The following is a 13333-nucleotide window of genomic DNA, read 5'->3' on the forward strand; positions in this document are numbered from 1 at the left end:
TTGACAACTACAAGCAGTGATTCTCAGCATTTGACACTGAATCTTTTCACCAAAGGTTATGCAGTGGGACAGAAGAACCTAGAAATGTTTTTTGCAATAACTAAATGATACTGAATTCAGTTTTGGCAAATGGTAGGGTAAGTCTCTTCTGTCAGATGGATTCAGATTGAGAAATGGTTAAATCATGACAGGTATGTTAATACCGCTTTGAGGAACTATGTTGCAATATGTTTCAGCAGTCAGTTTGAATCCAGTTCCCTGATGACGTATTGAAATCAGGGCATAACATTTATCCACTAGAGAAAAATCTTTAATGCTAGAGAACTCTCTCCAACTTGCTGGACTTTGGCTACTTTCTTTTATTAAAAATTGCAGCAGTGGGTTGAACATGCCTCTTCTTAAGCCCTGCGGCTGGAAGGAAAGGAAATTCACTGAAGTTCCCACTGATATTTTCTACAGTAGTGGTTCCTCTTCGAGGTTTTGGGTGTTTAGTGGGACCAACTAAAAAATGGGATTAACACAAGATTGACTATTTTTAATTTTGCCAAGTAAGGATGTTAAAAATAACAACAAACATTCTACTATCAATGATAATAACAATTATTTTATAAAGTGATAGACTTAAGAAAAGGTCAGTTTCCTATTTAAGGACAATCGTTTCAATGAAAAATGCTTATGTTTATGAAAAATTCACTGCCTTGTTCTTATTTTCTCATTTCTCTGAGAACTACTGGAAACTCTGTCATGAACCCTCAGTAATAAGATCAAAGATTTTTAAAACTATAACTCTAGAAGAGCTATACTTGTCTATGAGCTTTCATTAAGTGAGTTTTTGGGTACCCATGCCTCAAGTGGAGAGCTGTGCCTCAATATCTGTTGTGAGGATTTTGATGTCAGTCTACTATCCATCTCTTTCACTTTTCCTTTCAAGTTTATAATAATCTTGGTTGGATATTCCTGAAGAAATTGAGTGTTTGAGTCTTTAGTCTTCCTGAATTTTTGTAAGTAATAAAAAACTGAATGCAACATATGTTTGCTTGAAATAGAGCTATCTGTCAACTAAGGCATATCATATAAGCCGTATGATAAAGTAGGCATCAATATATGTTAATTGCTCACCAGACTTTCTCCAATATAAACATGAAAAAAACATTTTCTATTATAAAATAAGAAAATTTCCATAACAAGCAAATTTTTATTTATGATATAAAGTAGTTTGCAAAATAAAAACTGCAAGAATAAGTGACCCCATAGAGAGTTTCTATTATGAAGAACCAGATTGAAAGGAGAACACAGTTTAAAATAGAGAATTACTCCTACATCAATTATTTCCAAGACATCAAAGTGCCATTGTTGAATCTCAACTAAATTTGAAAATCATCATCTGTCATAATTGCAAATTGACTCTGCTTTGAAGAATGATTTTAATTTCCTTTGATGGAAGCATGTCATGTAGTTTTACTTAAATCTATCAAACATGATAGAAACTATTTTGTCTTAAAACATTAGATGTTGGGCTAAGAGAAATAGGACTGTGGCTGGAGATTAATAGAATATATATTTTCAGTAAGTGGGGTCACTCCTCAGCCCAGAAATGAGGTTGACTATCTCCTTAAAAAAGACATAAACAAATAAATCACTAATATCCTACTTAATAGAATGTCTTTTAAGATTGGAGTGATATTACTACAAAATTTCGGATTACTTAGTCAAGGCGATTCAAGCTTAGATAAAACTAACAATGTAACCTGTCTTCTCCTCCCTGTTCCTACCAGGGAATTCTGAATCAGCCTTCAGCCCTGTGCAAATGGCCCAGCTCCACTCTTGGGATGGTGAGCAGCAGATGCTCGTTACAGTCCTGCAAATTAGGGCCTAGACAATCTTGGCTGCTTCTTGAGCAACTGGGAAAGCTGTTGGCTTCGTGCCCTTCAGGGCTCTTCCCGGGAGAAGGCTGCCCGATCACCTAGCCTGCAGTCCTGGAGCTTCCTCTTTCAGTAGGGTTATCTGTAGGTGGGGTCTGGGTCTGGGCTGCTGTATCTGGTTTCCACATGATGCTCCTGAGACAAGCCATCTCTGTGTCCAATATGCCTTTGTCTGTAATCTTTTCTGCCTTGTTGTACTTTGGGAGGTGGGGCTCTTGTTAAGAATGTTTCTACTGAACCTGGGATTAAGCTCCTGCTTGTTTTTACTTACTCTGCCAAAATAGATGTATATTTTACAACTATAGATTCCCAAACCTAGAGTTTTAAAAATTTTGCAACTTAGATGTCGGACATTTTTTGAAAACTTAAAGTCAGTTCAGAATTGAGGACAGTCTTAGGTGTAAAGCATCCCTGTCCATTTTCCTTTCTTTTCTTTTTACACCTTTCTTTTCCTATCCATTTCCACTAAACTCTTAATTGGGTTTCTGCTTTTAGTTCACACCGCCTCTTAAATAGTGAATGCAAAGTCATATATATAAAAGCCATAAGTCCTCCTTATTGAAAACTTCCAGAATGTCCCGATTCCTATAGAAAAAAGACCAAAAGCACAAAGAAAGCTGAGCCCCAAGGAATTGATGCTTTTGAACTGTGGTGTTAGAGAAGACTCTTGAGAGTCCCTTGGACTGCAAGGAGATCCAACCGGTCCATTCTGAAGGACATCAGCCCTGGGGTTTCTTTGGAAGGACTGATGCTAAAGCTGAAACTCCAATACTTTGGCCATCTCATGCAAAGAGTTGACTCATTGGAAAAGACCCTGATGCTGAGAGGGATTGGGGGCAGGAGGAGAAGGGGACGACAGAGGATGAGATGGTTGGATGACATCACCAACTCAATGAACATGAGTCTGAGTAAACTCCACGAGTTGGCGATGGACAGGGAGGCCTGGCGTGCCGTGGTTCATGGGGTTGCAAAGAGTCAGACATGACTGAGCAACTGAACTGAACTGAACACATGCACCATTCTTCAAACTGGTCTTCAGGGTCTGCTCTAAAGTATATTTCCAGGTATATGGTCCATTGTTTATCAAAGCAACGTCATTTGAACAGGATAACTTAATGCTTGACCTAATAGTGTGTGCAACCAGATAGACTGATTTGCATCTATGTTTATTGGAGAGTCACTTGTAATTACTAAGATTCAGGTTCCTTATCTTTAACTTCCACCCTTTACCCTAAAGACTTGTTATAAGAATTTAATGAAACAATGTACATAAAGCACTTAGCATCATGACCAGAATATCATCAAGCGAAATACATGACAGAAGCAGAAAATACCATTACTATTATTTACATACCTTTTCCAGCAAAGAGTTTTTTTTTTTTTCTCTATTATGTCTATCTGCTTTTTGGAGCTTAGTTTTAATCTTACCTCCCCTATTAATTCTTCTTAGTTCAGCCCACTGGAAGGTGGATTTCTCATCTGCAATCTATTTAACAGCATTTCACATTTACTGCTAGACACCATATGCTTGTTGGGTTTTCCTTTATATATCTACTTTTCCTATTAAATTGTAAGCTTTTTGAGAATGAAGATCTAATTAGGCATTGAAGAATTTGAGGGGTCATGCTTTTCTGTGTTTAATAAGCTCCTTCTCTTCTTATGAAAAGTTCCTTGGACTTCCTTGGTAGCTCACATGGTAAAGAATCTGCCTACAGTGTGGGAAGGTTGCATCCTGGGTTAGGAAGGTTCCCTGGAGGAGGGACTGACAACTGACTCCAGTGTTCTTGCCTGGAGAATCCCATGGATAGAGGAGCCTGCTGGGCTGTAGTCCATGGGGTCACAAAGAGTCAGACATGACTGAGTGACTAACACTTTCACTTTCTTTCTCCTCTTACTGACTAATGAGACTTCAGATGCTTACTGTGAGGTCGTGGGCTTTAGTGTCTGTCCCCCTTAATTACAAAATGACATCAACAGATTTAAGAAGGGATCCTGTATCAGACTGGTACCTAATGACAATTTTTGTTTTCTATTATATAACATCCACGGAAAAGTATTTAGATTTTGGTTTAAGTTATTCAGATCTTTCATGACACAACATTTCAAAGAGAAGAAATTTTGGACAGTTGTCTGAAGCAAGGCATATTAATGGATTTACCCCTTCCTAGGTTCTCTACAGCCAAACTCTTTGAATGAAAAGAGAACATCCAATTCCTTCCTTCCACTTTCTTTCCTCTCTGTCCCTACCTCTAGTTCCTTCCTTCCTGCCTGCCTTCATCTTTTTGCATTCTTAATAGAACTTGACTGCTAACTGCTAAGTCGCTTCAGTTGTGTCTGACTCTGCATGACCCCATAGACGGCAGCCTACCAGGCTCCCCCGTCCCTGGGATTCTCCAGGCAAGAACACTGGAGTGGGTTGCCATTTCCTTCTCCAATGCATGAAAGGGAAAAGTGAAAGTGAAGTTGCTTAGTCGTGTCCGACTCTTAGCGACCCCACGGACTACAGCCCACCAGGCTCCTCCATCCATGGGATTTTCCAGGCAAGAGTACTGGAGTGGGGTGCCATTGCCTTCTCCTTAATAGAACTTAGTTCAGTGTATTAAACACAGTTGTTGTTCAGTTTCCCAGTCGTTTGTGACCCCATGGACTGCAGCGTGCCAGGCCTCTCCGTCCCTCACCATCTCCCAAAGTTTGCCCAAGTTCACGTCCATTGTGTCAGTGATGCCATCTCATCCTCTGATATCTTCTTCTTCTGTCCTCAATCTTTCCCAGTATCAGAGACTTTTCCAATAAGTTGGCTGTTCACATCAGATGACCAAAATACTGGAGCTTCAGCTTCAGCATCAGTCCTTCCATTGAGTATTCAGAGTTGATTTCCGTTAGGATTGACTGGTTTGATCTCCTTGCTGTCCAGGGGACTTTCAGAAGCCTTCTCCAGCACCACAGTTTGAAGTCATCAGTTCTTTGGCATCCTGCCTGCCTTCTTTATGGTCCAGCTCTCACAACTGTACTCGACCAGTGGGAAGACCATAGACTTGACTATACGAATCTTTGTCAGGAGAGTAATGTCTCTGCTTTTCAACATACTGTCTAGGTTTGTTACAGCTTTCCTGCCAAGAAGCGATCATCTTCTGATTTCATGGCTGCAGTCACTGTCCACTGTGAGTTTAAAGCCCAAGAAGAGGAAATCTGTCACTGCTTCTACATTTTCCCCCTCTACTTGCCATGAAGTAATGGGGCTGGATGCCATAATTTTAGTTTTCTTAATATTTAGCTTTAAGCCAGCTCTTTCACTTTCTTCCTTCACCCTCATCCAGACGCTCTTTAGCTCCTCTTCACTTTCTGCCATTAGAGTGGTATCATCTGCATATGTGAGGTTGTTGTTTCCCCCGCCTAGCTGATTCCAGCTTGTAACTCATCCAGCCCGGCATTTCTCATGATGTGCTCAGCGTATGCGTTAAACACACAGGGTGGCAGTAGACAGCCCTGCCATACTCCTTTCTCAGTCTTGAACCAATCGGTTGTTCCATACAGGGTTCTAACTGTTGCTTCTTGACCCGCATACAGGTTTCTCAGAAGACAGGTAAGATGGTCTGGTATTTCAATCTCTTTTAGAGCTTTCCACAGTTTGTCATGATTCACACAGTCAAAGGCTTTAGCGTAGTCAATGAAACAGAGTTGAATGCTTTTCTGGAATTCCCTAGCTATCTCTATGATCCAGTGAATGTTGGCAATTTGATCTCTGGTTCCTCTTTCTTTTCTAAACTGAGCCTGGACATCTGGATGTTCTCATCTGCACAATGCTGAAGCCTAGCATGCAAAATTTTAAGCATGACATTACTAGCCTGGGAGATGAGTGCAATTGTCTGATGGTTAGCACATTCATTAGTACTATCCTTCTTGTGAATTGGGATGAGGATTGATTTTTTCCAGACCTGTGGCCACTGTTGGGTCCTCCAGGTTTGCTGACATATTGAATGCAGCATCTTGATGGCATCATCCTTTAGGATTCTGAATAGCTCTACTGGAATTCCATTGCATCTACTGGGTTTATTAACAGCTGTGCTTCCTAAGGCCCACTTGATTTCACTTTCCAGAATGTCTGGCTCTGGGTGACTGATCACACCATTGTAGTAATCTAGTTCATTAGGATCTTTTTTTGTTTGTTTTTTACAATTCTTCGTGTATTCTTTCCATCTCTTCTTGATCTCTTCAGCATCTATAGGTCTCTTTCTTGTGCCCATCTTTGGGTTAAATGTTCCTTTGATATCTATTTTCCTGAAGCAATCTCTAGTCTTTCCCCTTCTGCTGTTTTCCTCGAGTTTTATGCACCGTTCACTGAAGAAGGCCTTCTTGTCTCTCCTCACTGTTCTCTGGAATTCTGCATTTAGTTGGAAATACCTGTCCCTTTCTCCCTTGCTTTTTGCTTCTCTTTTTTCTTCATCTATTTGTAAAGCCTCCTCAGATAACCACTTTGACTTCTTGCTTTTCTTTTTCTTTGGAATGGTTTTGTTCACTGCCTTCTGTGCAATATTATGACCTCTATCCATAGTCCTCAGGCACACTGTTTGCTAGGCCTGAGCCCTTAAATCTATTCATGACCTTCACAGCATATTCATAGGGGATTTTATTTAAGTCGTACCTAGCTGGCCTCGTGATTTTCCCCATTTCCTTTACTTTAAGCCTGAATTTGGCTATGAGCAGCTGATGATCTGAGCTACAGTCAGAATTAGCAAATACCACAAAATCTGTAGGCATGCTTATGTATTACAGATATGGCCACTTCATGCCAACTTCAAATAGACCAACAAAGTTTATTAAAAGCTTTGTGTAAGTCCTGGCAATACTTTTGGATTGACTGTCTAATGGGGGATAGACAGGCAGACAGGCAGTGCAAAAAAAAAACCCAAAAACCAATCATGAAAATATGCCTTTTCTCCATCAGAAGCACTGTGATGAAGGAATATGATACTAACCCATGACTTGGGCAAGACTCTTTTCCCAGTCCCACCTCTGTACTCTGACTGCATAATCTTCATCGTTAAAGATGGGTTGTGGAGGATATAACACCACGAGTTATTTTTATAGAGAGTAGCAGATACCATGAGTCAGGAGTATTTTTTTTACTAAGAATAATATTTTAAATCAACTTGTTGTTATGCAATTGTTCCCTAATACAGACAAGCTGGAAGCTTGGGAAGGTTAGATCTGAGTCTCTGGAGAAGGAAGTGGAAAGCCATTTCCGTTTTCTCACCTGGGAAATCCCGTGGACAGAGGAGCCTGGCAGGCTATAGTCCACGGAATCGCAAAAGAGTCAGACGGGACTTGGAGACTAAACAGCAATAACAACGGAGTAGAATTCTAAAGATGTAGGTCTTGGCCAACCACAGCGTGCACAGAAAAGGCAAAACACAAGAAGCCAAAAGAACACTGATGACACAGTCTATGAATATTTGAGAACGTGCTTTGTGCAAGGGTGACTTGAAGGGCAAATTTGTAATCTAAAATGGAATGACGTTCATGGAAACAGCTATGCAGTTAAGCAGAAGCCTTAAGTATCCTAATTAGGAAGACGAACAACCGGTTTGGCTTTAGAGGACAGATGCCTCCTTTGTGCCACAGGAGGGTCCAAACCTGTTTCACAAGAATGGCATTCCCCGGGTTGGATTTGAAAGACAGGTAATTCTGTGAATCACACTAATTTGTCTATAAGAGGTAGATAATGTGTTGGTAACACATTTCTTGTGATAAAGGAAAGGACTTCCACGTGGAGGTACATGAACCTAAGTCCAGAAACATTTACGTGTTCAATTAAGCCAGGAGAAGAGTAGCTGAGAACTGGGAATGGCAGAACCAGGAATGGGAGACCAGATTTGCCTGGAGAACTACAGTGAGGAGCTTGGATCCTCACCTGCTCAATGAGAGTAATTTTGACTTTTGAGTGAGGAAGTGACAAAGCATTTAGTTTAGAATAATCTTGCAGTTGGTCATGCAATTAATGAGATTGGGGAAGAATACAGAGTCAGGAAAATTAATCAGTAAGAGACTATTAGAGTAGTCAAGGATTTGCTTATTAGGCCCAGACCTAGGAAAAGAACAGAAGAGGAAGAAACAGAGGCTAGAAATGTTAAATTTTACTGACTAGGCCTAATGCTCACAAACTTTTATAATCCCACTCTGGAACAGTTTGCTCAGTCGTATCCAACTCTTGTGACCCCATGGACTGTAAGCTACCAGGCTTCTCTGTCTATGGGATTTTCCAGGCAAGAGTACTGGAGTGGGTTGCCACTTCCTTCTCCAACTTTCTTTCTTATTCTTTCTGGAACAATTATAACTTTTCTGGTGCTGTTAGTGGAGCACAATGAAAAAACATAAATTCTACAGTAGAACCGTATGCCCTAACCACTAGTGCCAAAGAAGCTGAAGTCGAATGGTTCTCAAAGACCTGCAAGGCCTTCTAGAACTTACACCACCAAAGATGTCCTTTTCATCATAGGGGACCGGAATGCAAAAGTAGGAAGTCAAGAGATACCTGGAGTAACAGGCAAGTTTGGCCTTGGATTTCAAAATGAAGCAGGGCAAAAGCTAACAGAGTTTTATAAAGAGAACGCACCGGTCATAGCAATGCCCTGTCCCAACAACACAAGAGACAACTCTCCACACGGACATCACCAGGTGGTCAACACTGAAATCAGACTGACTGTTTTCTTTGCAGCTGAAGACAGAGAAGCTCTATACAGGCAGCAAAAACAAGACTGGAAGCTGACTGTGGCTCAAAGTTTGAACTCCTTATTGAAAATTTATACTTAAATTGAAGAGAGTAGAGAAAACCACTAGACCATTTAGATATGACCCAAATCATATCCTTTACAATTATGCAGTGGAAGTGACAAACAGATTCAAGGGACTAGATCTGATAGACAGAGTGCCCGAAGAACTATGGACGGAGGTTTGTGACTTTATACAGGAGGGGATGAACAAAACCATCTCCCAAAAAAGAAATGCAAAAAGGTGAAATGGCTGTCTGAGGAGGCCTTACAGACAGCTGAGAAAAGAGGAGACGTGAAAGTAAAGGAGAAAAGGAAAGATATACCCATATGAACACAGCATCCCAAAGAACAGTAAGGAGATAAGAAAGGCTTCCTAAGTGAACAATTCAAACAAACAGAGGAAAACAATAGAATGGAAAGACTCGAGATCTCTTCAAGAAAATTAGAGATACCAAAGGAAAATTTCATTCAAAGATGGGCACAATAAAGGACAGAAATGGTATGGACCTAATAGAAGCAGAAGATATTAAGAAGAGGTGGCAAGAATACAAGAAGAACTATACAGAAAACATCTTCATGACCTGGATAACCATGATGGTGTGATCACTCACCTAGAGCCAGACAAAGCTAGTGGAGGTGATGGAATTCCAGTTGAGCTATTTCAAATCCTAAAAGATGATGCTGTGAAAGTGTTGCACTCAATATGCCAGCAAACTTGGAAAACTCAGCAGTGTCCACAGAACTGGAAAAGGTCAGTTTTCACTCCAATGCTAAAGAAGGGCAAAGCCAAAGAATGTTCAAACTACCACATAATTAAATTCATTTCAGGTCAGCAAAGTAATGCTCAAAATTCTGCAAGCTAGGCTTCAACAGTACATGAACCAAGAATTTGCAGATGTTCAAGCTGGTTTTAGGAAAGGCAGAGGAACCAAAAATCAAATTGCCAACATCCATTGGATCATAGAAAAAGCAAGAGAATTTCAGAAAAAAACATCTACTTCAGCTTCATTGACTATGCTAAAGCCTTTAACTGTGGATGACAACAAACTGTGGAAAATTCTTAGAGATGAGAATACCAGACCACCTGACCTGCCTCCTGAGAAACCTGCATGCAGGTCAAGAAGCAACAGTTAGAACTGGACATGGAACAACACATTGGTTCCAAATTGGGAAAGGAGCACGTCAAGGCTGTATACTGTCACCTTGCTTATTTAACTTATATGCAGAGTACATCATGAGAAACGCTGGACTAGAAGAAGCACAAGCTGGAATCAAGATTGCTGGCAGAAATAGCAATAACCTCAGATATGCAGATGACACCACCTTAGAAAGTGAAGAAGCACTAAAGAGCCTCTTGATGAAAGTGAAAGAGAAGAGTGAAAAAGTTGGCTTAAAATTCAACTTTCAAATGAAGATCATGGCATCTGGTCTCATCACTTCATGGCAAATAGATGGGGAAACAATGGAAACACTGACAGACTTTATTTTCTTGGGCTCCAAAATCACTGCAGATTACTGCAGCCATGAATTTAAGACACTTGCTCCTTGGAAGAAAAACAATGACAAACCTAGACAGCATATTAGAAATCAGAGACATTACTTTGCTGACAAAGGTCTGTATAGTCAGAGCTACAGTTTTTCCAGTAGTCATGTATGGATGCGAGAGTGGACCATAAAGAAGGCTGAACACCGAAGAATTGATGCTTTTGAACTGTGATGCTGGAGAAGACTCTTGACAGTCTCATGTACAGCAAGGAGATCAAACCAGTCCATCCTAAAGAAATCAATCCTGAGTTAGAAGAACTGATGCTGAAGCTCCAATACTTTGGCCACCTGAAGTAAAGAGCTGTCTCATTAGAAAAGACCCTGATGCTGAAAGATTGAAGGCAGGAGGAGAAGGGGACGACAGAGGATGAGATGGCTGGATGGCATCACTGCTGCAATGGACATGAGTTCGAGCAAGCTCCGGGAGTTGGTGATGGACAGGGAGGCCTGCGTGCTGCAGTCCATGGCGTCGCAAAGAGTCGGACACGACTGAGCGATGGAACGAGGACAACAACAGTAGAACTGAGAAAACCATTTCAAATGCTCAAAGCCTATGTTGATATAAAGATTTTATCTAACATTTTATTTTCTTTCTTTTCTGCCTGCATTTTAAAATCTGGTTATGTTAAATGAGCCACATTAAAGCTTAGCGGAAAAGCCAAGCACAGATGCTTACAAATGTATTTATTTATTTTAAGCACACAGTAACGGTTTTGGTTTGGCTGCTGTGTATCTAAATATCAGGTGGGGATTTTAGTAAGGACTTATTACTCTGTTTATATAAAGTGCTCATCAGTGTCCAGACTGTGAAGCCATGTGTGTCTGAGAAATTCAATGTGTTTACCAGGATGAGCCAAGTAAAAAATATCCAAGAAGCTGATTATCAAAAGGTAAAGAGCTGAAGTGTATGCTGAGATCTCTGAATTTAGCTTATGTTTTATACGCACATAACCCTGTGTTATGTGAGGAATTCTGCATCCACCTCAAATTCTATATATGACCGTTCTAGCCCCAGTGCCATCCGCAGCGTGAGTCTATTTAGACACGGGGCAGTTAAGGAGGTAATCGAGTTAAAAGGAGGTCACGGGACCAGGAGGCCCTAATCCCATATGACTAGAACCCTAGTAAGTACACATACAGAAGGCCGAAGACGTGGAGACTCCGGGAGAAGACGGCCACCAGCACGCCAAGGAGAGGCGGTACCCAGACGCTTCCCTCAGGCCCTTGGAAGAAACCAACGTGACCGACACCCGGGTCTCCACTCCCAGCCTCCTGAACGCTGAGGAAATGGCTTCCTGTTCTCTAAGCCGCCCAGTGTGCGGTGCTTTGTTACAGCAGCCTCGGCACGTGAACACAACCATCACATACGGTTCTTAAACTCCTAATATCATTTTGATCAGACAGCATCTTTCTGAGAGTCTTTCCCCTCAGCCCTGGATAAAATTTCAATCCTTCAACATTCTCCACAGTGTTTCACTCTCTTGTTAACCATTCTTTATCTTTTGTTTTGGTTAATCATAATATCTTAACTTATGATAATGCTTCTTAACTGACACCGCTAGTGATAGATCTTCGCTTTGGACGGTAATAACAACATTATTATTACTAGGCTTATAATTAAGACTTCCTCATGGGGGACACTATTCTAAGAGCTCTGCACGGGTTAACTCATTTAATCCTCACACAAACTTTATGGAAGCGGTGAGGAGATTACCATTCCCAGGTTATAGGCGAGGAAACTAAGGCACAGCAAACCAAGAGCCTTCCCCCGAGGCACACAGCTCGCAAACGGCTGAGCCACGGCTGGGAGCCACGGCTGGATTCAAGTTACAGCAGTTTCGCGCCCCACCCTCTTCCCTGCTGCACTCTGCTGTGCCAGTACCACCAACAGAGACAGTAAACCCCCGATCACTCGCTGTTTAACGAGACCTGCCTGAGAACGTTATGTGCATCAGTCATTTAATTCCCACGACAAAGTGTTATATATAAAGTATTATTATTTCCATTTTACAGATAGAAAATAAATACAGGCACACACAGATTCAAGGATTTCCTCACAGCCACAGTATTAGTGTGTTGTGCAATGCGAATTCCATCCCAGACAATCTGAGAATAAAGCCTTTGCTCTTCTCAACTCAGGGAAATGGAAGTTTCTTGTACTTTGTTTCCAAACTCACCTATCCTTCTAGGCTCAATTCAGTATTCTCAATACTATTAAGACTTCTCTAACCCTGCTGGCCAAATATTTGAAAGCGTAATAAATACCTTGGCCAAAATAATGGATGGAAAGGGATATTTAGTGATACTTTGCTGGATATTAACATTTGTTTCTCTGATTGATGCTTCAACTCTATACTAAAATCATATGGATTTGGGGGGAAAAACCAACGCAATACTAACCTAGTGTTGAGGATAAGTTCTCAACTACTACTTCTTAAATTTAATTGAACTGCCTTTAATTGCCCTTTAGGTGCTTCAAGGATCTTATGTAACTGAAAACTGCACCAACAGAACTCCAAAGGCATAAAAACTTATTGGGATTTCTCTTGCTAGACCCTAGGATTTAAATTAATTACTTAAAGAGATTTATTTAATATTATATTTTTTTCAGAAGGCTGATTTTTTTTCTACTAAGAACATCTGCCAAAGCTTGTAGATGTTTATGTCTTCTCTTTTATAAAGTGTTTATTAGCCACATTACATCTTTATTTTATGATCCCATGATGTGGAACGGGACAAGCTGGTTATAGTTTTAGCTCAAGTTGATTTGAAAAAGGACAGAAATACCTAGTGGAGATATAATTTTTTAAAACAGCAATCCATTTAAAAAGCTTATCAGTGTTCAACCTTGGCAAATTACAGCACTAATATATTTTCTTTATATAGTTTTTCTCCTCAGTAGAATTAAACATTATTACAAATTCTGAAATAAGAAATGACAAATTGCCTAAGCTATAACATTAATTTCTTCCTCTAAACTTACCAAGTCATTTAGTACTGGGAAATAGCTATTAATAAAAGAGCAAAATATATACCTCAGTAAATAGTCATTCACTTAAGCCAATATTAACATAGTGTATTTCATACTTCACTGAA

At 40.4% G+C, this 13333-nt stretch overlaps 1 protein-coding gene across 11 annotated transcripts in view; it reads right to left on the reverse strand.

Moving 5' to 3' along the window:
• Positions 1–13333, reverse strand: part of RALYL (RALY RNA binding protein like) — an 826242-nt gene that overhangs the window by 60336 nt on the left and 752573 nt on the right. The gene's annotated exons all lie outside the window — the stretch shown is intronic.

Source organism: Bos javanicus, chromosome 14, assembly GCF_032452875.1.
Source record: "Bos javanicus breed banteng chromosome 14, ARS-OSU_banteng_1.0, whole genome shotgun sequence".
NCBI lineage: Eukaryota > Metazoa > Chordata > Mammalia > Artiodactyla > Bovidae > Bos > Bos javanicus.